Source organism: Anas platyrhynchos, chromosome 22, assembly GCF_047663525.1.
Source record: "Anas platyrhynchos isolate ZD024472 breed Pekin duck chromosome 22, IASCAAS_PekinDuck_T2T, whole genome shotgun sequence".
Taxonomy (NCBI): domain Eukaryota; kingdom Metazoa; phylum Chordata; class Aves; order Anseriformes; family Anatidae; genus Anas; species Anas platyrhynchos.
In genome coordinates, this window is record NC_092608.1 from 1,520,009 (window position 1) to 1,543,534 (window position 23,526).

The 23,526-nt window shown below is 51.7% G+C and overlaps 1 long non-coding RNA gene across 1 annotated transcript; it reads left to right on the forward strand.

Moving 5' to 3' along the window:
* The first annotated feature begins 14,333 nt into the window (after positions 1-14,333).
* On the forward strand, positions 14,334-18,435 carry LOC106014363 (uncharacterized). Its single transcript, XR_002398337.4, has 2 exons — positions 14,334-15,795; positions 15,883-18,435. It is a non-coding gene; the product is annotated as an uncharacterized lncRNA (long non-coding RNA).
* Positions 18,436-23,526: the final 5,091 nt, after the last annotated feature.

Sequence of the window (23,526 nt, forward strand, 5' to 3'; positions counted from 1 at the left end):
AAATCACTTTTATTGGCAGGGAAGTCGTGCAAGGGAGGATTTACTCAGACAACAGTGGGGCTCAGCCACTGGGAAGCCCAGCGAGGGGAAGGCAGGCGCTGGGCAGTCGCTGCGCTGAGCCCCCATGAATTCGGAGCATGATAAGGGGGCACCATGAGCATGGGTAGCAGGATGAGTGGTCACAGCTCTGCTCCTTGCTTGGTGCATGTAAGGCTCAGGAAAAGGGACCCCGTGTGTGAAGCCTGGAGACGTTTGGTGCCCCACCATGCCCCGAGGCCAGGCTTTGCCTTGCCGCCCGCCAGCTCGGACCCATTTCCACACCATCCTCTAGGAACAAAGCTGACAGTAGCATCGTGTCCATGCGGGCTCGGGATGCTGAGCAAACGGCAGCTGCGTGCACAGCTGGCTCTGCCTCTCCCGGCACCGGAGCTGGCCGTGAGGAGCGCCATATGCCTGGCGCGGGACGGCTCCGAGCTCTGCCGGCAGCGCGCCCGGGGGACTGCACCGTGCCGGGACGCTCAGCGCAGCTGCTTCTGCTTCTCCTCGCTGCCGTTTGCACGGAGCCCGCTTTGGGAAGGACGGATGCCAGCGCTGGAATTGCAGAAGAGCTGGCACGCGGGCGGAGGAGCATGGAGGAGCGCCAGGCTGGCTGCCCGCCGCTCGGCTGCTGGCCCAGGGAAATTGCTCTGGGGCGTCTCTGGCCGGTGCAGAAGGCAGCATGCACCGCGTGTGCGGCTGCGGTGTGAGCAGGGCTCCCACATGGGACTGCGGCTTCTGCGGCAGCTGGCGGCGTCTCGCTGCTCCTCACATCTCGCTGTGGATGCTCTGGGGGCAGCTGCCCCACGTAGCCGCTGCCCCAAAAAATCTGCGGCCGCGTGGGCTGGGTGCCGGCACGAAGCACTGCGCTGCGTCCTGCAGCACCCGCGGGGCACAGCACAGATCCTCCACGTGCGAGCAAACGGGGAAGGGGACCTGATCTCATTAGAAACTCCGCTATTAATGACAATTTCCATAATTATTTGTTTGCAAATAGTTTACCCAAGAAGTTCTGCTTCCTCCCAGGAGAGGGCAATAACGCACACCCACGCTGGCCATCCCGTGGCCCTCGACCAGCCAGCTCCACGGAACAACCCATGGTCAGAGCGGTGCTGCCTGCTCGTGTGGCTCCTGTTGCTCATCGCCAGCACGTACCGGCAGTCCCAGAGCAGGCAAATTTAGTTAAAAACAAACTTTCATCGGTCTTGATTGAAGATGGCCAGAAAATCCCTGAATACGTGTGCTTTATCAAATCAGTGGAAATTAAAACAGCTTATTCTCAGGAAATCATTCATTTCCCAGACAGTCCGAAATGACTGCTTCTGGCTTCCACCCAGCTCGTAGCTAACAAGCAAGCCCTGAATATGTGGCAATGATATCTGAGCGCGAATTATTTGTGTAAAGCTGGAGGATTTCATCTCAGATGAGCTGCCAAAGTGGGAAGTTTTAATAAATGAAATCCTCTAACATAATTAGGCAGCCAGGAGGTTGGTGCTGGAAGGTTTGAGCACCAGGGGCCCGTGGAGCTGAGGATGAGTGGTGTCCCAGGGCTTCTGGACAGGGACCTGGGACAGGAGCTGGGGGCAGCAGTGGGGCGGGAGCCGGCCGGGGAAGGGGAACCAGGGGCAGTTGGGGCAGGGGCTGGGGGTCCTGCAGCACGCAGATCTCAGGCTGTGCAGGAGCCCAGCACTGTCCTTACCTCAGGATTGCTTCTTGTTGAGTTTAACTGTCTGGCTAAACACACACGCCCTCAGGGACACCTGCTCTCCTGAACGCTGTCCTGGTGTGTCTGTTTTGAAGAGGAGCCAAGAGGAAAAAATAAGCAGCAGCACTATAAATACCTGCTTTTCTCCTTCCTCATTCATTTCCTCTTTGTCTCAGGATCAATAACCACCAAAAATAGAGGCCAAGGGCAGCAAACAAACCTGCTGAAGCTCAGCTCCATCCCCAGGAGCACCCCGGTGATGCTGCCTGGCTGCTCACAGCCCCTGCAGGGCTGGGCTGCGGGGGGGGACACGCTGGGCTTGATTTGGAGGTCTGCGAGGGGGCACCGAAGATACCCAGGGCTCAGTTTAGCTCACAGAAACATCCCATCCCCAAGGGCTGAGGAGCTCCCTCCAGCTGTTTTTTTGGGGCAGACACCCCCAGCATCTGCTGCTCAGCCCCCGCAGAGGCAGGACAAGGACGGACAAGGGATGGAGCCAGTCAGACCTCCAGGATGCGCAGCGCTGGGCTAATTCACAATCGACACGTTATTAATTGGGGCTTTGCCTCCTCTGCTGCTTGCAGAGAGCCGGCTGAACTCCTGACTTCTCCTCTTGTTCCCTAATGCACGCATTAATTTGCTAACCAGCTCCCTCCCCGCAGCCTGCTGTGCGTTTGGGTGCGAGCACCCCGCTGCCAGCTCTCTAGAAGATTTTTGCAGCCAGGGGTGGCCACCAGGAGATCAGGCTGAGGTCCTGTCCCAGCACGGGACAAGTGCAGGAGTGGACCTGAGTGAGTGAGAAGCAGAAATCAGATAAATCCTGTGCTGCCCAGTGCAGGCAGTGCACGCAGAGAGGAACCATTTGATTTTTTTTTTTGCTACAAACCACGCTTCAGGGTTCTCAATTAAAGTGAGCTCTTCGGAAAAAAAATATAACAAAGCTTCCATTTAAGCAGCTCAGTAGAAACATCTCTTCCATGCAGAGCAGAAGCGAGGAAGCAGAGGTATTAGTTTGTTTAATAGAGGAAGAGGAAGCAGCACCAAGGCAGCTGCGTGCCCTCAGGCTGCGCCCCACACCGCCTGGGCTGGTCAGCCGTGCCCAGCTCAGATAATTCAGCCTCTATCCAAGCAAGAGATTAACACAGAGGGAATGAAACCCGCTCACAGGATGGAAAATGAATCAAACGGAGGTGGTAAAATCAGCACAGTGCTAAATGGAAGGACTTTTACTGGGTTGGCCACCGGGTAGCTGCATTATAAGGCTGCCGGCTGACCCCGTCGGATCGTGGCCAGGGTGGGCATTTCCCGGGGAGCTTCTCTGTGTGCCCCCCGTCAGCGGGGCTGAGCCCAGCACCACACAGCTTCTTAAATCCAGAGCAAGAGCAATCATCTCGTTGTATCTCTTCTGCTTCTTCACACCCAGCAAGTCTTCCCTGCGGCAGGCAGCGAGAAGGGAGAAGCAAGGAACATTACCAGATTTTCACCTTCGTTGAAACAGTGGGATATTAGCTCCTGACGTATGAGACAAAGCGGGAATAAAGGGTCACATTTCCATTAGCTCTTCGTAATTGGGCTTTTCCCTGAAAGCACAAAATCAATGTTTTCATCTACATGAACCCAATAACCTATTTGGGTCTGCTATAATAATGCAAATCTGGACTCTGGGCGTGCAGACAGATGGGGATGGGACAGATGCTTCCTCCAGCACTCCTGGGTGCACACCGGGGACATGGCACATCCCGGGGGCTGCCCCATGGCACCGGCCCCACGGCACCAACCGGGCCCTGCCAGCTCCTGCAGGCTGCGTGCGAGCAGCTGAGGACACCAGACCTGGAGCAAAATCCTGCTCAGAGCCTGGCGATCTCAGTCAATACCTGCCAATTTATAAGAAATTGGCTACCTCGAAGCAACCGAAGTGACAAAATAGAGCAGATTAGAAAAATTAAACTCAAACTGAGATGGAGAAAAGGCCATTCAGCTCAGTGAAAACATTATATGCTCTAATTGGGAGCTTTGTTTAATTTGGCTTTGAAATTGAATTCTTTTTCCTTCCTGGAGAACTGTTATTACCTTAATTCTCTGCTTGGAATAAGACCATTTATATGGTCAGATCCGTCTCTTTTCAGCACGGCACATGCACTGAGCAAAGCAGCTATTGACCTCTTGCATGGTGCCTGGCTTTGAGCAAGCCAAGTTCGTCAGGCCGTTGCACTTTTACTTAATATTGATGCATTTTCACCCCTTTTGTCTTACCTTAGCTTGGCAATTACATTGTTTGTGAGAAGATTGATGAACTCTGCCCTCTTTCCATGGGATGCAGGCGCACACCCAGCTGTTGGTGACGGCAGCAGCGCTGCTGCTCCTGTGCCTCCCAACGAGCCGCTCGCTTGGGGCATGAATTTACACGGGTTTCATGAATTGAGCGGGTTTCACCAGCCCCTGGAATAGCTCGTTTTACAAATTTTAGTTGGATGAGTGTAACTCATTTGCAGAATGGCAATAGAGTGGCAACAACAGCATAATGAAAGTATTGCGTCCCAATTTCAAAGTGTGGCCAACAAGATCAATCAGGCACTTTGGAAAAAATCAAGAACTTTATCTCCAATCAGGCAGCTTTTATCTATTTAAGAATAAACAAGGCTGAGGAAGCTGGTGGTAGCAACAGCTGCATCATAAATAAGCCTGAAGCCAGACCCTTCTGCTGGAAGTAAATAATTGATCTCAGAAAAATTCTGCTTAGGCAAAGCCATTTCAATTACCTGGCAGATGACAATGAGCGCTGAGAGAGGTTAATGGCTCTAAAATATTTAAAGAGAAGATGTTTCTCCGGGTGCACCGTAGTTTGTCTTTCATTTACCCAATAGATGGAGATTATTCGTGAAACTAAATGGCAGGTGGGTGTCCCTGCCTGGGCTGCAGACAGGCAGCCTGCTCCAGGGAGATTTACGGGGACACCCTGCTCGCCAGGAGGGCAGCGCCTGGCACCCGCTGTGTAGGTGCAGATGCAGATCCCCCTCCCAGAGTGCTGCCTTGGATTTTTTATTATTTTCCATGAAAAAAAAATATAGCTTTGGCTTCCCATTATGCTGCCCAGCTGCCTGTGTCCTTTCCTCCTTGCTCTGCTGCAGCTGCCGCAGCTGGGGCAGCGTCCCCGTGCTGCTCAGCACGGCGGTGATGCTCCACTGGTGCCTTCCCCATCCCTTACAGAGCCCCCTGCACGCCTTTATTTGCTGCTTCAGTGGGAATAAAGTAGAAAAGTGGAAAGAAGAATCCTTCTGGGCATCCACAAAAAAAGGCAAAATCAGTCTGAATTTTGATCTGAAGCGCTTTGCTGGAGACACAGTCCTTCATTCCGTTTTGGGTGGCTGTGTAATACGGCCACCTGCCCAGGACAGAATGGAAATTCCAGCTTGCTGCCACGTCCCGTCGTGTGCAGGTGCCTGTAGCTGTTCCCTCACGCAGGGCAATGAAAGGACCCGGAACCTGTTAGCATTTCTCAGCCCGAGCTGCCTCCCGCAGCAGCCACTTGATGTGGAAAGGACTGCTGAGAGACTGCGTCCGAGGGACTCGCTCTACAGTCATTTATACCAAAATGAATTAACAGAGCATGATTCTGTAGTCCAGCAGCATTTCTGCTGACGGTTTTAGGTGGTTGCGCCAGCCTTAACTAAGACTTCTCGAGGCCCCTGGGTGCATTCAGGGCCGCGAGCTTTTTCTCTGAATTTATCTCCAGCACAGCAGCAGCCGGGCACCGCTGGGCGAGGCGGGTGAGACATAAAGGGGAGTTACTGCAAGCGAGGAGCTGCTGTGCAGAGTGCCCAGGGGCTGAGAGCCTGGCGGTGAGCTCCGTGCTGTGATATTTCTCCCCCAGCATGTTCATGCCGGGGCTGTCCCTGCACCGACCTGCCCCCAGCGCCGCTCCTTCAGCTGGGACCAGGCTCAGCACCGCGCCAAAGCACAGTGAGTGCTGCTCTTCTGCTCTTAGCATCGCCAGGAGCAAACCTTTTTTTTTTTTTTTTCTGGGGGGAGTTGCACGGGTTAACCCTCATCTCATTTACATCTATGTTGGAAGAATCATAAATTTTATTGCAGAAGATGTTAAATAAAATATTAGTGAAATATTGGCTCTCGATGAGCACAGAGGTGAGGAGCATCCCTGGGTTGGTGAGCGTGGCTGTTTGGTGCCAAGGCAGAAGAAAAGCCTTCCTCCTTCTCCTCCTCCTCCTCCTCACCACCATGTAAAGCCAAGGGGGAGGCAGCAGCCCCTGGCACAGTGCTGGGGATCACACAGGACCCGGTCTCACCATGCACAAGGTGCTATCAAAGCTCTTGGCTGATGGCCACAGCAGGTGGCTCCGTGATCAGCTTTGGTTTTGGGAGCGCTTTGATCGCCATACCTCAGCTGCGGGAAGCGCCTGGCTCCCTTTGTTTCGGTTAACTTTCCCTTCTTCGCTTTCATCCTCGTAAATAATTTATTCTTGTTTATTCTATTCACTTTCATATTTTTGTTTTCTTTCCCCATTAAAATTCTGCTTCACAGGCTGGTGGTGGGACTTTGAGGCTCTCTCCTTGCCCTCGACCTTTCCAAGTGCCCCCCCAGGACCCGGTGGGGAGGGGAACACGGATCTCTGTGCAGGGGGCTTGCCCCATGCAGCCCCCAGCCCCATGTGCCCCGGTCAGCAGCTTCCTCATGAGGCTGTGCCCAGCACGGGCAGTGTGAGGAAGGGAAGGCAATGGTGTGGTGCTTCTTCAGAAGGCTCTGCCACTTCCCATTGAGGGCAGGAGCAGGGCTGGGCAGAGAAGCCGGCTGTGACAACAAAACCATTCTTGCCGTTTATAACATATTCAGCTTCTGATATGCTTGGTCAATAAAAGCCCTCCCCAAGGATGTTTCGCTTCTCTGATGTTAAAAAGATTTTAAATTTTCAAAGCAGAAATGCCCTTATGCACAGCTACTGAGGTCTCTCAAAACCACAGCATTTCTTGTCCCCTGCTGTACCAACAGCGTCCCTCAGCCAGTTTTTCCTTTCCCTGTCCATGCAACTGCTTCTCTAGTTGCTCTCTTCTTAGTTGAGCTTTATTTTTTTAAATCTTTTGTTATTTTTTTCCCCATTGAAAGATGGATTTTATTACATTCACTTTTAAACAAAACTTCCAAAAATAAATGATGTGCACCTGCCACACGCCATCGGGCACATCGTACCCACATGCCTGATCCCAGGGTTAGCGACTCCACCTGTGCTGGCTTTGGAACCTGTGGGGCTTGTGGTGCCCAGCTGAAGGAGGGGATGAGCCACGGTGCTGTCACAGGGAGGAAGCGCTTCCCAAAAATGCTGTTTTGTGGCACCAGGACAGGTAAGGAGGCACAGCGCCCGGAGGCAGGGCCAGCGATGCGATGTGCAGCGGTGGAGGACAGCCTGCGAGCAGGGGATGGGCCCTGGATGAGCAGGTCATTTGCAGTCTTCTACAAGGATCAGCGAGGTAATTACTTGGCCGTAAAGTGAAATGCCTTCGCGTTAGCAGGTATTATTTGTTCTCGGGTAGCAAATTGCGCTGCTGTTGCCATTATTGTTTTGACAGCAGTACCCAGGGCCCTTCCGAGGAGGGAGGCAGCGCTCCTCGCCTTGATGAGCGTGGAGGCTCTTGTCTCATCTCGTTACCATCAATATTTATAAGTGTATTGTGGAGAACCGGGCGCCGCTTTCCAGTTTGTGGAGGCTCATTGTGTGTGCCACCTCAAGCTATCCGGTACAATAAAAGCGCAATTAATTATTATCAAACATTTCAATGACACTTACCTCGGGGGATCTCGGAGTGCTTCTGAAACTACTGTCCCTACTGCTGCAGCCTGCATTCAAGGAAAGAGCCCACGAAAACTGGCTGAGAGCAGCTCGGACCTGTTGTGCAGCATGAAACATCCCCGTGCTGCTGCAGGGCTGCCCCAGGGCAGGCTGCTCTGCCTGCAGCCCCCCTCTGAGCTGCCTGGGCTGTGGTTATTGATCAGGATCACTGACCCCCAGTGGGCTCTGGTGTCTCTGCTTCATGGGTCTACTGGAGACGGTGCTGGTGGATTGCTGCATTTTTCTGTCCCTCTCTCACCACTTTATAAATATCCCTGTAAGCTTCCTTCCATGTTTCCCATACCTGGCTCCCTGCCTAATTCCTCAGTGTGTGATACCTTAGCCTGGTGTCACTGCTGGCCATCAGGGCTCCCAGGGCACTGGGGGAGCTGGTGCATGACCCTGAGGTGCTGCCACTGATGTGCAGGTCTCTGTTTGAGGCCCTGAATAAAGCCTGTGCCATTGCCTTCTCCCAGAGGAGAGAGGATGCAACCCCACCGGTGAGAATCTGAGTTCATTTGTAGGCAAACTCCTAGCCACGGCTCTCCTGACAAAGATATTTCAAGCTCAAGGGCTTATGGCAATAATAACCCCTTGGATATCTCCTTTTTCTTCATGTCTTTGGGATTTATAGCATCCAGAACGCTCTCGAGCCCAGGATAGCACCTTCACCAACACGTATTATGTCACTTAGCATCGCGTTACCCTCCCCGCACGCTCCCCATAGTAATCGGATTTGACTGTTTCCTCGCAAATTGACGGAACATAAGGGAGCGAGCTGAGCTCACAGGCTGGCACATAGGCAGAAACAAGTCTTTGAATTAAAAATAGTTCTCTGTCAGGGCTCATCTCTGGTAATCAGCACCACCGGGGAGCTTTGATCTCAATCCCATGCACACGGCGCTGACTGCAGCTCCTGTTGCACGCGCGCTGGGTGTGCAAGCACCGAGCAGTGCGTGGTGTGGGAGGTGCTGGCAGTGTGCAGAGCACTGCTAGAGCTACAGGTCCTGCTCTGGTGACAAGGGCACAAATTATTGGCATGTCAGGCTCAGCCATGGGGTGCTGGGTTCTGGGCACTGCATTAATTCTGCCATTCATCACGGCGAGCACTTTGCTGAGGCAGGGGAAGGTCTGCAAGCAGCTGGCTGCAGGGAGAGGCAGGTGTATTTTGCATCCCGACTTCCAGCTTTATTTTGTTGTGATGGGCAGAGAAAAAGGCGCTGCCAAAAACCCAACTCCCAGTTGCGATTTTTTTTCAGGAATGTTGCCTGGTTTCAAAGAAATTGGAGTTTCTTAGCCCGCAGGAGGGAGTAAAGACAATAGATACAGTTCAGTTAAACAGTAATCACAGGTTGAGCAAAAGAGCTTAGAAAATTAAAGCTAATTAAAAGTATCTGAGGTTTTCTAAAATCTCTTCTAAAGCAGACAAATGGAAATAACCCACCAGGTGATGATGAGCTTTGAATTTTCTTAGAAATCAAAGAAGAATAAATTTAGTAAATCACCAGGAAAGGATAATGCAACACTGGAGCTACAGCACACAGCAGGCACTGGTAATTCTCCAAATTCCTGACAATTATACATTTCAGGAGACATTTCCACTTATCTGGCTTCACCTTAAAGCCTTCCTGTTGAGCCCTGTCTGAGTAATACCTGTGCATGTTCACCTTTCTCTGCCCCCCATGATTACTTTGCTGTTTCTCAGCACAGCAGCATCCATCCTCACCTGCTTGTCCCTTCTGCCATTGTTCCACTTGAGGAGGATTAAGCTTTAATTGTGGATTTCTTTGCCGAGGTGTCCTGTCAGAGCTGTCTGGTGGGGACTGCCCTGTGGTGTGGGTCACCTGGTGCTTGCTTTTCCCCTCCCTGGGGCTTTTTTTTGGCTTTGTTTCTGGTAGAATTGAACCAACCTGTTTCAGAAAAAAAAAAAAAAAGGATGAGACCCCTCTGGGGGTGGGGGCAGGGGGTCCTGTCCTGACCCCAGCCATGCACACCAGTGAGGATAGCAACTTCTTGGGCTTTATAGCTAACACAGGGATGCTGACTTTTCTTTTTCTGAAGGCACGTAGAAGGGGGAATTTTCCAGAAACAGTTTTTAAAGGACAAATGCAAAACAGAAGGAATGCAGAGCGAGCAAGAACGCCAGCGTCTGGATGTCCCAGCATCCCTGCTGCAGGCTGGGGGATTGAGAGGGAAAAATGTGATGGCATAGTAAGGGAGGGGAGATAATAAAAAGGGAAATGAAATAAACACAAGGGAAAAAAAATAGCCAAGCTGCATCTCAATAGGCTATGGGGTTCAATGAGCAGCTGGGACAAAAAAAAAAAAATTCAAACATCTTGCTTTCTGAATAATACAGAGATCGGAGCACAGGTGATAAGAAAATGAAGGAAGGAGGAAAAAAATAGGAGAAATTACTGAAGGGAGGAAACTGCAGGTGATGTGCTATTTTGCTATGCTAATAAAGAGATGAAAGCAAATGGAATAGGAGCAGAGACTGGCAAAAGTCTTACTTTTGTTGGGAAGACTAAGAGGATAAACGTTTTTAACATTTATGAAGTAGCAAAATAAAGCAAAGAAAGGCTCAGAACATCAAGCCTGTAGATGAGGAAATTAAAGTACATAAAATATTTATTCATTTGTGCTTAGTGGCTGTCAGCCATGCATGCATTGGAGAAATGGTATGTTTCTAGGCACAGTTTTATTCTTTCTCCTATTTTTTTCCCTCCTCTCCCAGAGATGAACAAGAACAATTTGCTAAATAGTGGCTGAACGCTCAGCTCGTTTTCTACATCCCATTAATGTTTCATTTCTTAATACCCTCGAAACAAAAATGGGAAGTTGGTATAAAACATTTTTCTCCTTTCAAATCATGGTAAAAAGGAACGTGGTTCCAGGCCAATAATCAAGATTATAAACTGGCATCTGTATTAAAATGGGACCGTGGTGCCGATAGTACGTGCCAGCTTGGAAGAGGCCCTCTAACGAGCTGCAGAAAGAGATGTAAGACAGGCTTTCTCCTGTCACCAGCTGTCTCTATCCTGGCCCATGAGGACCATTTCTGGAGGAGGCTCTCGGCTTCCTGGCCAGTGAAGAAGGACCTGATGTCCTTGCCTGCACGGCGAGCGCGTTTGCCTGTTCGGGTGACGTGTTGGTTTGTGTGCTGGAAATGAAAGCAGCTTCTTAATTATGCTTTTTAATTATGGATGCTGGCCCTGGTGGATGGAGGGTCCCTGAGATCGCCATCAGGTGGGGATGCTGCTGGTGCCCTCCTGTCCCTGCGTGGCGGGGCTGTGTTCCCAGGGGACCCTCACCTGGGGGGCATGGGGACGTTGTCCTCACCGTCAGCTTGTCCTGGGGCAATGACACCAGCAGCAGGTGTGGTGTTACCAGGTGAGGTCTGGAGATGAGAGCCTCCTGCTTGTGCGCCTCTGCGGCTTTCTGTGAAGCATGGGGAGGTCAATATTAATTTCATTATGGGAAAAAAAAAAAGTCTTGGTTTTACTGGAAATAATAGATTCTTGGAGTTTTTTTTTTTTGGTCTGGATATTATGGCTTTCATTGAGATACTTGGAAAATGTAAACTGAAGTCACTTAATTGACTTCCCTTGGATCTGCCAACTTATACCAGCTGAAAAGACGCTTTTTTGTCTTTGTTCCGGTGACAATTTTATCTAAGTAAAGCTGAGCCAGTATGAAGGAAATAAGGAGAAGCTGATAACCACAACAAGCAGCTTACTGCATAGCCAGATGATGCAACTTTCATCTCTGATGCGGGATCAGAATTCTCTCAGAAAGGCAGAAAAATAGAAGCACCAATTTCTCAGGATCACTGCTGAGAAATCACTGTAACAGCTTCTAATGGCGCTTTATGGAAGGCACACATGAACTCCCACATCGCCGAGATTACAGAGCTTCAGGACCGGGGGCTGTGTGCTGAGCATCCCAATTCCGTGGTGGCTGGAAGCTGTCCCCTACAAGGGCTCGGGCACTGTCATCCATGGAAGTGTTTGGGCTGTTGTGGGGTACTGCAGGGGTGTCCCAACATCTGCATGGCAGCGGGGTGCAGGATGTGTGCTTTGCTTTCCGTCTCCACTAACTCTTTTTCTCTCTCCTCTGAAGGATGTGGTACTGGGCTCCCTTTGTATTTCCCCCCAGCCTTTGTTGTCTATGTTCTGTATATTGACTGTCTCGCAAGCCCTTGCACTCTATTCTGCCACTGCTTAATTTAATCCTTGAATTTGATCAATACTTCATGAACCATGCATTTGCTTAAAAGAAAAAAACACCAACAAATAAATAAAAAAAATCTTTTTTGGTTGCTTTATGCAGGTTCTGTTAGGCTGATGCAGTCAGTGGTGCTGAGCTGCCTCCATTTAATGAGCAAGCAGCAGTGTGCTGCGTGCCCTGGAAGGGAGGGGAGCTTGGAGGAGAAAACCACATGCTCCCAAAATTGGGTGTTTGGGACATTGCTGCCGGTGTCAGGCTCAGAGGTGATCCTTTCTGTTGCAGAGGTGGCTGGAGGCACCAGAAGGGACTCCGGGTCCTGGGCTTTGCCCACCTGGAGCCCATGGGTGGCACTGGTGGGGCAGCATCCGCGTAACGAGCCGATGTGCTTATCAAGAGCAGCACAAGTCCTCCAGCACTTGTTCCATCTTTAATCAAATTTGTAGAGCCTCGGGCCATTTATGGGGAAAAAGTGTTTTCCATCTGTAATAAGGGGAAAGTTTCTGTCAAGTGGAGCAAATCCTGATAATGACGCTATCCTTTCTTGCTGCATTTTACTATGAATTTCTCAAGAATAGCCTCAACAAAGTAATGATGCATGTAGAAGATTATTCAAGCTCTATAAGCCGTCTGATAAACGGTAGCAGCAGCTTCCACTTCCAGGGCTTAGCAATGAATTAGCATGTCTGGCTTTCTAAATCACGCTGCGCAAAGGAGGCAGGGAAGCCTGCTCATAAAACTGCAGCGTGGACATGTTTTGTTTAAAGGGACAAGCGTGCTGCTGGGCATTTCACCTCTACAGAGGGAAACCATCCCCAGGGAAGCTCGTGAGGATGTCAGCCCCAAAGGGAGTGCCGATGAGCACCAGGAGGGCAACAAAAAGCAGCAACAAAAACACCTCTACCATTCTTTTGATAAAGGTCAGTTGACTCCCTGCCACCTTGGAGCCCATAACAAAATCCATGGTACTTCGTCTGTAATTTGATTTTCCCATTCAGTGAGGGTGGTAAGCATTAGTGTCGCTGTAATTTTACAGAGCGCCGTCGGATAACAGAGGCATATCCAACACGGAGATTATGTGCGATATCGGTGGCAAAATATTATACCCAGCAATGATTTAGAAGAACATTAATGTCTTAGGCATGCTATAAGACATGCCATGAATTAGACAATAAAATGTCTCGTTCTTCAAATAATTACTCACGGGCTGACATTTTGCTGTTCTGGAGACAGATTAGCACCTATGGAGCTGGAGCTGCCATCAGCAGCGAGTGACCTGCAAACATTTTTCCTAAAGCAGGCACCTTTATTCTTCAGCAGATAATCCCTCGTGTCGGCGAGCCAGGCAGGTGATGCCACTGGAGGAGTGAGTGATGCTGCACATTTTGCACAGATCGATAGCGGGATCTGTGTAGACCACGGATATTTTTGTGTTTAATTCACTGCGTAAAATGAAACAGGTAAATCACTCAGAAGAGATGTGAGCTGATGTTAATAGCTACATTTGTAGCACTATCTAAAAATGAATTCTGCAATTACTGACTCATAACATCATTTGTGCTCCACGGCATGAAATCTCTGCAGCGAGGCCTCTGCGCCCCACCAGCCTTCCCGGAGCAGCGGGAGCGATGGGCACACCAGCTCCAGCACCACGGGAGGTGGGCTGGGGTCTGGTGGCCTTGGGGCAGCACCGGGGGCGATGCCTGAGCGTGGTGATGTGCCACGAGCTGTGTGCTGTCCCCTGGGCTGCAGGGCACGGTCTGGCTCTCCATGGCCTCGCAGGAATTGAGCTGAGCTGGGCGCAGGAGCAGAAGCACTGGGTGGGTTTGGGGCTGTGCTGAGCACCACGGGGGAGCCAGCCGGGTCTCTTTGCTTTTCCTGCATGATGGCAGGGAGGCAGCAACGTGTGTAGCTCTGTTCAGCTCTGCTCTCCCAGCTTTCTTACAGGAGGCTTGCATTGAGCACGGACCACAGAGCTTGGCTAATGGGGAGCCTGCTCACCCAGGGCTCATAGCAGTACCTAAAATCTACAGCAGGGGAGAATAACCATGGCTGAGGGTGAGAGGCTGCAGGATTAGCATGAACACGGATCGTTGGAGCCATTCACCACCTGCTGCTGCTGGCACAGAGCCGTGCCCTGCTCTCAGGGCTGTGGTCGTGAGGGTGCCTGCATCGAGGAGCCACGCTGGAGCGATGGGCAGCAGGGATGTGATCCCCCGTGTGTGGTGCTGCTGCCTGGTCCCAGCCCTGCAAAAAGAGGAGTAGAGGATTAGGGGCCCAGACGATGCAAATGTCAACCAATTTATCAGGAAAGAGCAAAATTAATCACTCGGATCAGCAGAGTCATTGTGGTTTACTGAAAGCAAAACAAAACAATTATTTGACACTTGTTGGGGGGCTGTGGCTAATCTCGTTACGCACAGAGCAGTTGAGCACTGGGGAAATCTCACGGTGCTGATGAAGGGCTCAGCAGCTGCATGAAGCAATTAGGGTGAAATCTCCACAGGTGTGCTGGTGCTTTTTGGGCTGGGAGTGGGGCATGTGCCTCCTCCCCGAGCCCTCTGCCCTGCAGGGAAGGCTACCACGTGCTGCACCAGGAACCCAAAGCTGCAGGGCCTCGGGAAGCTGCTGAACAGAATAAATTAGCTATTTGTGAAGAAGAAATGAACATTAGGAAGAAGCTGCTTGATTGTAGAGAGAGCAGTTATTCAGGGGCAAGGAGTTGGGTGGGATTGGGGGTGTGCATGGGCACGCAGACACCATTGGGTACCTCGGTGGGGCTGGGGGTCCCAAACCTCATCCCCAGTCCCGAGGACACCGCTTGGAGAGGGGATGGTGATGGGAGCAGGGAGAGTTACAGGAGACAGTGGTGGGATGGTCACTGGGCACGTGGAGCTCTTTGTACAGCAGAACAAAGATGTCGTGTCCCAGAGGGTGGTAAAAGATATTTATGGGTTGCCATGCAGGCTGTAATTGAATGGCATTAGAGTGGTGGGATTTTTTTAAAAAACCCTAAATCATTCCAGAGCTCTCGCTACTGTTTTAAATTGTAACTTGGCTTTTTAAAAGTTTATCGTGCACTAATTCATCCAGCTCGTTCATTTACATTCTGCTGACAGGGTATAAAACTGCTGCTTTTTTCATCCCAGAAAATTCTAACTTTGCAATTTATGGTGCCTTTTTGATTTAATCAGGATATTTCCTAAATTCCATGGCACTAACATGGCATTTTTCAAGAAGCACCTGAAAGATGTCTGGCTGTTATTTACGCCCCGGTGCAGCCAGTGTTCCTGGTGTGCCCCCACGAGCTGCTGATGGCTGTACCCAGCTGGGGCGCTCCCATGGGAATCGCCAGAGCCTGTCCCCATCCCAGGGGAGCATCACCTGCAGAGGCCCTTTTGCCTTGCTCCAGAGAGCCGGTGTCATGCCGTTACATGCTGAAACACTGTTATTTCACTCTTCCGAACGCTGTCAGAGCAAGTCACAGGAGGGATTATTTTTGGCTCTCTCCAGCGTAGTTACCTAGCAATTTGCACGAGGCTTGGCATTACTGGGTAGTTACTTGAGCCGTGTGAGCTGCTTTGCAGCAGGCACTTCATTTGTCAAATTTAGTTCCTTTTACTGTTCGCAAATAGTCCAGACACCAGCTTGGAGTCTTACAAATTTGTTCTCTGTTGGAAAAATTTCAGCCCTGTTGGTTGTTTGTGAAATATTTCCTCTGATCATTGCTTCTGAGCGCCTGCCTGGGCGCAGCCACCCCGACGGAGCCTCCATTCCCTGCACGAGGAAGAGAAAGCCACAGCATATCCTGGTGTCGATGCTCTTTAGGACATTGCTTGGAAATGTCTTCCAGCATTTGACTTTTCAAGTTCCTCAGGTTGAAAAGAAATAACGTGCCAACTTCTTCCTCTTCTGGCTTCTCGCTGTGTCCTGGCTTCTCATGGATTTCAGCGCACACAGCATCGCTGCTTTAATGAGCCATAAATGGTATTTACATTTGGTGTATTATCTCTGGGGTAATTTGTGTTTTTTTTTGCTCACCCAGGGCATTTACAGGCCTTCTCTTTCCTGCAGAACTTGAAGAATAGTAGTGAAGAGCTGTTGTTATTCAGCTAATAAGCAATATTGATTGCTCGAAAGCAGAAGAGTTGCTGCCTTCCATCTTCCCAGCGCCTCCCCTCTGCTTCCCCCTCTGCTCCCCCAAGCCCAGCGTGTGCGGCACCGTGAGGCGAGTGCCGTAGCTGAAGGACATCCATTTAATCTCATCAGCATCACAGTGCGCTCGTTCTTCTGCGAGCAGCTTCTGTGCACGCGAGATGATGCTATCAGGTACACCCGGCGCTTTCCAGAGGAAATGTGTTTATAAAACTTTGCTCCCACGGCACATAAATGTTTGTTAGCTCCATTATCCCCATCATTTTGTTCTCCAAAGTGTTGCAAAGAAGATGAAATGAGAGTGATGGTGCTTTTGGAGCTCCAGTGCACGCTGGATGTTTGCTTTAAATAGAATTAACCATGCAAATTGAATCATGTGAGTGTAAATTAGCGTTCATTTCGCTGGTGTTCTTGGTACCGCTTAACCTACCATTTACCCCAAGACATCTGCTAAGTGCCATTCTTTCAAGTACTTAAACAGCACCTATTGCTACCAAAAAAATCCCGGCCCCACGGAACAACAAAGCTGCTGGAAAGCCTGTAATTATCATCAGAGGACTATTGTGGCTGCAGGAGGGAGCGGGTGCGCGGCTCCCCGGCGCTGGTGCCCGCTCACAGCAGAGGCAGCGCGGGGCCGGGCGCTGCTCACACGCTGCTGCAGCTTGCTGAGGTTTGCTGGGGCCTGGGAGGGCTGAATTCGGCCCCAGACCCTGCTCGGCTTCAGGCTGGGTGCTGGGAGGCAGCCCAATCCAGCATGGGGGCTGGTGAGATGTGCATGGCAAGCAGATGAGCAGCAGCTTCTTTCCCACCACCTGCCCCGGCGAGGCTCCAGCACGAGGCAGAGCGCAGCCCTCTAGCACAGAGCAGCAGCTGGGGGAGGCAGCCACAGCCTCCTGGTGCTGGTGCCAGGGCTGTGGTACAGGGGACTGGAAGCACTGGAAGCGCTGGAAACGTGCCCCAAGAGGAGTGCTGCTGGGCTCCCCAGCCAGGGCCTCCCTCCTGCGCCAGCCCTGGGAGGAGGGCGCAGCCTCTGGGTGAGATTTCGGTGTCCATTATCTCCTGCTGGCATCTCGTCCTCACCCACCAGGAAAGGGAGAGCCCACGGCAGCCACCAGCTCCGAGCCCTGGCGGTGTGATCTATTATTTACACCCTTGTTTAAGCCTCCGTGGTCAGAGCTGGGAGGATGAACACAGGAGCCTCGCTGAGGAGCGACGGGTGGGAAGCCACAGGCAGAGCCCTGCAGGTTGGGTTTGCTTCTGCAGATCCAGGCACGGATAACAGCAGAACCCATGGGGACAAGGACGGGAGGGGATGGTGCTGGCTGTGCCAGCAGCAAGGGCAGCCCGAGGAGCATCTCTGGGTCCTCCCTGGCATCTCCTGTGACTCGTGCCACCTCCCTGCAACGTGAGGGAAGTCACCGCGCCTCGCACGAAGAACTGGGCGCAATTCCTCCAAAGCATTTATGCAAACCTCAGACGGCAATGACACGTCGGCTCGTGTGATCCTGTTAACAGATGGTCCGAAGACAGGCTCGAGATCTGAATTAGTCCTGGGTTCCTGTAACGTGGCTGGGAGCATATGGCCCGAATGGGTTCGTATTGGAGCTTTAATAGCGAAGTAAACTATCTCAGATAAATAAAGGAAAAGGAAGGAGAAAAAAAAACACTTCACCAGCACTCAGACTGTGCTGAAAGGCTGCGGCAGTCCCTCATCCAGCTCGTGCTTCCTCCCAGCAGCAGACGAGGTTTGGCTGTTGATGATCCGGGCAGAAGTGAGCAGCTCTCTGCTGCACAAGCACAGCCTGCACAGCCAGGTGGCTGCCCCTGGGCACAGCCCGGGATGGAGATGTCACAGCAGCGCAGAGGAAAGCCTCGCAGCTGGTGGAGCTGGCTGCCACGCTCGTGGCCTGCACTTCACCCACCCCGGGCTTGTTTCACATGGATGGAGCTTTTGCCTTGGTGCTGTGGACCGCAGGAGGAAGGCACAAGTGCTGGAGGAGCAGCGCTGCACTTCGGACAGGGCCACCACCAAATCCCTCCCGTGCAGGATGTCCCCAGCGAGCCCCAGGCTTGTGGCCTGGGGAACGGCTCCACAGAGGCCCTGCTTGTTGCTAATCCCATCTGGCATTTTGTTTTATTGCAGGGCTACAGGAACGGCGGTGATGGATAGCTTGTGTTCTGCCGTTTGTCACACCGCTGCTGCATGTTTTATCAGCTGCTGGTTTCGAACTCCAAGCCATCAGTAGGGTACTATTTCGGAAAGTGGGACATCATACGTTGATTTCTTATGGTTTCATGAATTCACAAAATAGTGTTCTTTTTTCTTTTTATTTCAGCCTTAATATGTTTTTTTAAGCAGCTTGCCTGTGCTGCTTGGGATTTCTCTAAAGAACAAACACAGTGTAATACATATGGTGAAAATGCTGAGCGATGATGTTTGATAATGCTAATTAAATAGCATGTGAATATTAAGCAGCGTCCCCTGCAGTAGCTGCGTGCCCTGTGCCATCAGGAGAACCACAGCATTCCCACCAGCAGGTGAGCTGGGGCCTCGAGTCCAGAAAGCAGCATCTGGATGGGAAGGGAGGTTGTTTTAAAGCTGTGCTGGTTTCAGTCAGCTGGGGTCTGGATCCTCACCCAGGGGGAGTTCTTCCAGTAACCCAAATAACCAGTCCCTAAATAGCATTTTCTGGCTAGGTACGATGTGCTCTCCCTTTTTCTTGCGAGCAGCCGGTGGCCCAGTCCCCCCACTATCCGCCAGCCTCACCAAGCTGGATGCATTTTCAGTTTCCATGGTGATTGCATGGCTACGTGGAGCGGGATGGGGCTCACTGTGGCACCACGAGCTGCTTCATTCACTGTCCCATGGGGCTGGCACGAGCTGCTCGGCGGGCAGCAGAGCCCCCGGGGCTGAAAGCTGCACAGCCGGGCACAGGGCACGGCCAGAGCCAGGGTTATTCCTCTGCAAAAAGAGATCAGGGCTCCCCCTGTGCTGCCAGTGACATCTGCAACCCCGCAGAAAAGCACAACGTGTATTTATATATATATACATCTATTTACCAGGGCGGCGAGACAAACGAGCCCGGCTCTCGGAACCATTCATCTAACTTGTTCACTCAGGACCCCTGTTGCTGCCGTAACCTTTTCCAAGTAAATTAAGCCCTGCGCCTGGGTCTGTTGGCTGTGCTGAGCTGTGCTCGGAGGCACAGCCACCCACAGGAGGTTTGCAGGTGCTGACAGCGAAACCCTGCTCCGTGCAGAGTGCTCGGAGAGCAGGGGTGCCCCGGAGCAAAGTGGCCGGGCTCTGTGCTGTGCAAGCAGCAACTGTGGCCGCCTTTTCCTCTGCTGCTGGATGCCAGCCGTGTCTCCAAGAGAAGTCTCAGCGTGCCGTGGTTCCCAGCATTTCTGCTCCCAGCAGGCTGAGCCACGGCTATCGTGCTGAACGGTGCCACGAGGTGAGGGAAGCAAGCGCCCACGAGGAGCAGGGGAGCCACCGAGTTGTGTCGCTGTGGGAAAGCTGCTGCTGGCTTTGTTCTGCAAGCACCCCTGATTTACGAGGCTCTCCTCTGCCTTCAAATCACTTTGCTGACGTGCAACAGGAAAAAGCAAGACGGGGTTGCAGGCTGAGGCTCTGGCTGCGCTCTCTGCACACGTGGAGCGCCGATGGTGCTCCAGCTTCTCATTGCCAGGCAATGGCTGGCTGCACCCACCTGAATTATTAATGCCTGGAGCTGAAGGGCAGAGAGGTAGATTACACCTCTTCCTCCGCTCTCGGGAAGTCGCAGGTGATTGATGCTTGTCTGTTGTCTTCATTTTCATGTTTCCCATTCCCGGGGCAAAGGCAGCCAAGGGCAGCACCCCCAAACCTCGGCTGCTCTGCGCGTGCTGCACCTCCGAGCTCCAACCCACGTGGTTCCTGCTGCCTGCCGTGAGGATCCCTCTCTCCTCGGCCTGAATTTGGTGACCATGGGTGATGGAGGGAGCTGGTTTGGTGAAGCAAGGCACAGGCAAGCCTTCCTTGTCCCATGTGCCATTCTTTTCTTTTTTTTTTTTTTCTTTGCCATTCTGCGCTTGTTTTGGGCATGGAGGGGGATGTGAGACCCTCCTGCCCCCATACACAACGCCGTGTTGTGTCAGGAGGGACAGCGTTGTTTGCAGAGGCTGCCACCAACCAGAGGGAGCAGCACAGGGTGGCTGCAGGGTGTCCCCTTGTCCCCCAGCACGGGCTGGGTCACAATGAAACCATTCGCAGCTCAGTGTCAATGTTAACTGGAAATAGCCCCAAAACCAAAGTTGCTTTCCCGAGTCTGGCTAATTGTTTTCTGGCGAGTGAGGATTCATCAGATTAAATCGAGCTTCTGAGTCCCATCGTAACCGAGAGGTTGGAAATTGAAATGGAAGAGAAACGGTTTGGGGGGCATCAATGATGGAAACCTTGTAGGCAGTTTAAAATGAGTGAAATAAGACTTTCCAAGGTAACGATCAACAGCACTGTTAGGGACCACTCTGTGACGCCCCAGGCTGTTTCTGTACGGGTCCCCATGGGGATCGGTCCCATGCCAACATATACGTTTTGGGGACCGTGACACCCCTTTCTGCTCCCCTCTCCCCAAGGACAGTGTCCTTCCAGCAGGACTCCGCTCCCCTGCCGCCTTCCCTGCCGGCCACAGCCGGTCACAGTTATCTTGGTGGATTTCCTGTGCCCATGACAAATATACCTCATTCCCTTTTTAACAATCCCACAGCCAATAAAAGAGAATAAAATGTGAAGTGACACACAAATTGTATCCCCAAAGAGCGCTAAAGTGCTAAACTGCTGCTCCTTGCGATAATCGGATGAGATTTTTGTCTTTAAACAAATAACCCTAGTTAGCAAAGAAGAATATTCAGAGAGTGGGATGGAGGAGCAGGGGCAGCTCATGGCAGGCAGCGGGTGCGTCCTGTTCGGGGCAGTGCCCCACGTCCTGGGGTGTCCGCTCCAGCCAGGCACCCCCAGAGGGCAGGATGTGGCCCTGCGCTCTGCTTGCCACAAGGAGATCATTTTAATTCCTCTTTGTGCTCTATGTGAAGCAGCAAAGTTCCCAATCCTGCCCACAGAGCACCTAAACGGGCTGTTTTGCTGCACGGTGGGGAAAAGGGGTCTGCAAGCCAGGCTGGTGCAGCAGGAGGGGAGCACGGTGCTCACACATCACCTGGGTGCTGCCGGCCCCAGCTGAGCCCCGAGATTTTATCCCCTTGTTGCAATTGCACGCGGGCACCTGGAGCCAGGAGGGCATCAAGCAGCCTGGGCTGGCCCTGAGACACCGACGGCAGCAGCGACTTCGGGTCCTTGCCTGGAGGAGATGTTGGAAAGTAGGGCTGGCTCCCACCACCAGCAAGGGCAGCAGACATCACCCACGTGCTTGCACACGCACAGATGCCACACACAGAATTAGGGAGGGGAAGCCCCACGGCAGTGCCCTGCTGCTGTTTCCAAACACTTTGCAAATGTCACACGAGCACGCGGTGCCCATGGTGTCCCCGTGGGCCCTTCCCACCGGTGTTCAGAGGAAAGAGCCCTCTGAACAGTGCATGGAAAAGAATAGGAAAGGCACAGCAAAGCACAGAGATAAAGGCACTTCAGGAGCATCCTCGCCTAAATTAGCTTGCCTGATGGAGGTCCCCAGCGCACCGCAGCGGAGAGCTCGGTCTCCCTGGCAATGGTTGCCATGCAATAGCTTCTGTGGTGCTGCCTTCTCCTGGCTCCACTCAAATAACGTTCTCTTCCTAACAGGATTTATTTGTTCCAACGTCCCCGGGCAGGTACGAGTGATGGTGAGCCCTAGGAGACAGCAGCTCGGTGCTGGGGGACGCACGGCCCTGGGGAGCCGGCACCCTGCAGGATCCTCGTGGCCCCTTCCCACTGACACGGAGAGGAACGCAGTGGGGCGAGGAGAGCTGGCGTCTGGTGACGAAGCCACCCCAGTCCTGGAGCAGAAAAACGAGGTCAGTGTCACAGCAGAGCCAGCCTTTGGAGGGAGCAGACCCTGCTCTCCGCCCGCCCTGCCCAGCCACAGCTCCTTGGAACAGCACCGCCAGCCGCAGCCCTCCTGCAGAGGCCGTTTTGCAAACACAGCGTGGCCTGGGAGACGTTTCCAGCCGGTACTTTGGCGATGGCTCAGCCCCTCCAGCTCAGCTCACAACTGCTGTTTGGTGCTCGCCTCTTGCAGCCTGCTCTCCGCTCCCTAGGTTGATGGCCAAAGAAATTGATAGCAGAGCTCTCTGTCCCCCAGCAAACAATTATATTTGCACTGTGAGATGACTCCACTATTCTTTAAAATAAATCCTCATATAGGAGTGTAAGTCTCTTACTTTAAACCCAAATATTAACAAAAAAGACTTAATGCAGGAAGAAAAGGAGAAAGGAAAAGAACTGGGTGAGAAGAGGTAACAGCTACGATGAACAAGCACTTTGTCTTTTGGCATCCAATAAGTAGTTTAGCTTTAAAAATTACATCAATTTATACTTGTGCTGCCACTTCAAGCTGTGATTTTTTTTTTTTTTTTTTTTTTTAAATGAATAATGCCTGGAGTGGAACGAGGCCTCTGAGGCTCCCAGAAGTCCATTTTTTAATCTTTATTGTGCACGGAGGGGTTCTGATTTGAAAAAGCATTTGATCATGTATTGTAAAATGAAGCAAATATTTAAAGTGTGTGCAGAGATACGTGGCGCTGGGTAGAGCAGGGCTGCAGCCACGTGCGTGCCTGGGGCTGTTTGAGTCCGGAGCCTCTGGGCACTTTTTGGATCTGGGCTTAGTGTTCACAACGCGTGCCTGTGCCCAGCAATTCGTTGATTTGGGTCCTGAAGAAGTGGCTGTACTTCTGCAGCTGTCCTTGCCCACTGCCACCAGCGGTTCGGTAGCTGTCCCACTGAAAACAGGCTCGTGTGCAATGAATTTCTTGCGTCTGATTTTTGTATCCACTTTTCCACATGAACAATGCCGTTGAACTGAACGTCAGTCATCAGACAGACGTAATTGGATTTGGAAAGTGTTATATTGTGAATTAAGTTGACTGATGGGGAAATGTCAGTTTTATTAACAATCTTCCTTCAGATGATAATTTTATATCTATACGGATGAATTACAGAAGAGTACTTGAAAGCATCCGTTCAAAACGATGAAGTCATTTTAATAAAGGCTGACTTTCTCTTTCATATACTTGTTTTTAAATATTTTATCTCCTTGTGGGAAACCATCCAATTAGGAGGCAAGACCAGCGTAAAAAATGCAACATAACCGAGCGATTCGTTTGCATCTGGATGCCGGGCACAAGGAGCCACGCAGCAGCACGAGCAGACTGCGTGCCTCTGGCTGGGGGCACCGGGCTCCTGGGGGCAGCCGTGGAGCATCGCCTTGGCACAGGAACCAGAGCGTGTTCGCCTCCTTGAACTCCGAAATCAAACCTGATGTCAAACGCTGGGAGTTCCCGATGAGCTGAATCTGCTCCGATTCTACAGCCCACGCCTAATTACATTGCTACAGACCTACAAATAATGCAGTGATTGCTTATTAACAGCCTGCA